Below are 3,829 nucleotides of genomic sequence, written 5' to 3'. Positions count from 1 at the left end.
AATATATCTATCATATTTCTTGGATTTGTCTTGGATGGATGTATTTTCTTTCTCTATAATATCTAGGCTGTCTTTAATCCTGAGATTCGATATACTGCATGGTGTAACCTACTATCAAGACTTTATACTTTGTTTTTTATTAATTTTTCTTCTAGTTGGTAGGCTTTCATGGCTTCAAATTCTTTGTTGGAGCATTATTTTATATCTTGTATGAACTTCTTTAATTCCTTAATTTGGTTTTGTGTTTATTCTCAAATCGCTTAGTTGATTGGTTATTCCCATTCCTTCTTTTGGGTTCCATCCAGCATTCCCATTGTGGTCTCCCTGACTTCTTTCAGTTCTCTGTTTATGGATTCCATGAATGCCTTTAGTGATCTTTCTGCATTCTAATCCAGCTCTCTCAATTCCTGTATTAGCCTTTGCTTAGCTTCTTCACATTCATGCAGTTCCTGTAGTTCTCATTGATTGATCTCAGTCTTCTCACAACATTCCTTTATTTCTCTTTGAGTGTTCTCAAGCTGCTCATGCTATTCCTGCATCAATCGTTGAGTAGCTTCCTCACGTTCATGATATTCTTGTATTAACCTTTGTTTTGCCTCCTCTCTCTCCCTATCACTCTCATTCAGAGTCCTTTGCAGGTTTTCAATATTTTCATTTACCATGTTTACCAGTAATGTTTGTAGAGCTTTTTGGGAACTCTCCTCTGGATTATTCATTATCTTTTCTGTCCCCTGATTATCATGAGTGGGATTTGAGATACCCGGACTTGCTGTTTTTCTTGTGTTTTTCCCAGTTGCTCTGCTCATTTGAGATGACAGTAACACCAGTTTTGTGCTAGCACAGTATTTTAAGGCAAGCATCAACCAAAGTCTGTAGTTGCAAAGTCAAAAATCAGCAAAAATCTAGTTCAACAGATATACCTATTCAACACCAAACAACTATGTATTAATGGGCTACGAACCGCAAAGAAGAATTTGGCAAACAGAAATTATTAAGTTAAGGAGAGATATGGGTAAAAATAAGCATACAGGGATGTGGAAAGGCTGTGGGAGAGTTAACTTAACTCAATCCTAATCTCAAAGCGATAAATAGGTTGGATAGAATGATAGTAGAGAGACAGAAAATAAGAAGAAAGAGAAAGAAAAAAGACAAGAAAAAATAGAAAAACAAAAATTAAAAATTAAGAAAACCAACACTTAAAAATTAGGCAAATTTTAAAACGTAATATTCACAAAAGAACGTGGATAGAATAAGAGAAGGGGATGGATAAAAAGGAGATGTGAAAAACTTAAAAATAAAAATGCTTAAAATATTATATAGGTATAAAGAGGTAGTACTGCTATTAAGGAATTTAAGTCTAATAGTTTTTAAATTAAGTAATAATTTCTGGATTAAGCCTGTACACAATGGAGTAAGGTCTAATAATCAACTGTTGGCATAACTGAGGATGAGCAGAACACAAATTATGTCATGCAAAGAAGAATGAAAAAGAAGAAAAATTAAAAAGAATGAGAAGGAAAGGAAAAAGGATCACAGGGTCAGTAGAGCTAAACAAAAAAAAAAATTTAAGAAAAAAAAGTACACACATATATACCTCTAAAATAAAAATTATAATAGGAAGAAAAAAGTTAATAGAAAACAAAAATATTAAAAGTTAAAAATTAAAAATTAAAAAAAAACTTTTAGAAAAATATTTTTTTATAAAAGGTACAAAAAAAAGAGTTCTTAGATTTTTTTTTGGGGGGGGGGGATGGGAAGATCCTGTATCTCACTGTGTCCTTAACCTGTCTCTTGTTGGAGTCTCTGGTCTGCTTGTGGTTTTTGATTTTCCTGTGGCTTGAATGGTTTCTTAAGTCAGTTTGAGCAGGCAGAAAAATCACAGCAGATGATTCTTGACCACATGGGAAGCTCTGGGTAGGGTCCCAACCATCGAACCTCATTCTCCTCACAGGACAGTTGTGAGGAAAAAAGGGATTTATACAGAGGGATCTCAGGAGCATGGCTAGGCACAGAGGGAGCAGCTTTCAGAGAAGGTTCTCGGCAATTCTGTGAGCAAATGACAGGAAGATACCTGGAAAGGGCTCAGGTTGTCCCTGCTCTTAATCGTGCAACAGATATGGGATTATCAAACAAAACATGGCTGTCTTTCATCATCACCCTATCCCCATGAGGAAAAGGATCCTTCACTGTGTTGAGTTTTGCAGCTGGCGAAACCAAGGCACAGAGAAGCCAGGTGACCTATTTATGACTTCAGCTTCACAGGAAGCTCTGCCTGACTTCGCTACCATGCTGCCTAGGACAATGGGTGCTATTCAGTCCACTTCTTGTGTTAGGAAGTTCACTTCTTGTCAGTCTTGGGGCTGGAAATCTAGGCCTGGGCGCTGTTCCCGAGAGTCTCACCAAAAGGCTAGTGCTCTACCACTTGAGTCCACAGCACTACTTCTGATTTTCTGGTGGTTCTTTGGAGATAAGAGTGTCACAGACGTTCCTGCCTGGGCTGGTTATGAACCATGATCCTCATATTTCAGCCTCCTGTGTAGTTAGGATTAGAATTCTGAGTTACCGCACCCAACTTAATTGTAATTCTGACTTTTTTCTCTCTCTTTCCCAAGACCTGGTTGAATGGGTGCTAGAAGAGGCGGCCCAGCATCCCCATGTGGATGGAACCCAAGGTGGCCCTCTCATTCTGGAGATGGGTTGTGGGTCAGTAGCTGACTCGCTAGCTTTTTGAAACAGATTCATGAGATAAGCCCTTCTGTTCCCTGTCTAGACGGTGACAGTTATTCATTGTCCATCCAGCCTTACTAGACTTATTGTATTGTATTGCTTTCTACATCATTTTCTAACACCTCGTCAAAATTATGATATATAGTTACGGAATGAAAATGTAATGCCATCTTAAGAAAGTTATTTAGGGCTCTGGGAATTTGGCTTCATGGTATGGTGATTGCCTAGCAGCCATGAAACCCTGGGTTCATTCCTTAGTAATACATTTAAAAAAAACAAAAAACAAAAAAACACTGGAAGTGGTGCTGTGCCTCAAGCGGTAGAGTGCTAGCCTTGAGCTAGAAAAAAAAGCTCAGGAAAATTCCCTATCCCTGAGTTTAAACCCTTCGACTGGCAAAAAGAACAAAACGAAACAAAAAACATTTAGTTAGTAAATGCAAAATAAAGACCCCATACTTGGAATATATAATTGCTTCTTCCATACTGACACCTGACAACAGTTCCTAATTTATGTACTTTACTTATGTTAGGATACAGTGTTAAAAAAGTTTTGTTCAATAAGTCACAGCTATTAATGCCAGGAATGTGCTTAGATGTCAGGTAAAGTTTAATTCTGGAAATTCAATGATTCCAGGATATGTGTCGTCACTGCTAATCACAAAGAGAAGGGTAGGCTAAGTGTGATTTTGAAATCTTTTTGGTGAGTTATGGCACCAAAAAGTCAGAAGCTAATTAATAGTTGTGAAAGAAAATAAAGAATAAATCCAGATAGAAGGAATAAATGATAGTAATTAAGGTATACCAGAAACTGTTCTATAGAACCATTTTTGGTTATTGTAGAACTTGTTGCCAACTAGGCTTTTCCTCATTGGCTTTAGCATTCTAAATCTCTTAGCCTAGCTCTTAGTCTCTGTGTGATAAATGTATTTCCTTCTATGCTATTCTTTCATACCTTATCTCTTTTGTTTTCAAAAAATCTCATTCTTTCTATATTTCTCTATGAACATTTCCTGATACTAAATACATCTATACAGATGGCAGAGGATGCTAATGTAAGGGTCCCAAAGCTCATCAGTCATTAATGTAACAAAATGGAAAAGGA

The sequence above is a fragment of the Dipodomys merriami genome, unplaced genomic scaffold, assembly GCF_024711535.1.
Source record: "Dipodomys merriami isolate MVZ:Mamm:240054 unplaced genomic scaffold, mDipMer1.0.p SCAF_925, whole genome shotgun sequence".
NCBI classification, from domain to species: domain Eukaryota; kingdom Metazoa; phylum Chordata; class Mammalia; order Rodentia; family Heteromyidae; genus Dipodomys; species Dipodomys merriami.
The sequence above is the reverse complement of the archived record's forward strand: the minus strand, read 5'-3'. Positions refer to the sequence as shown.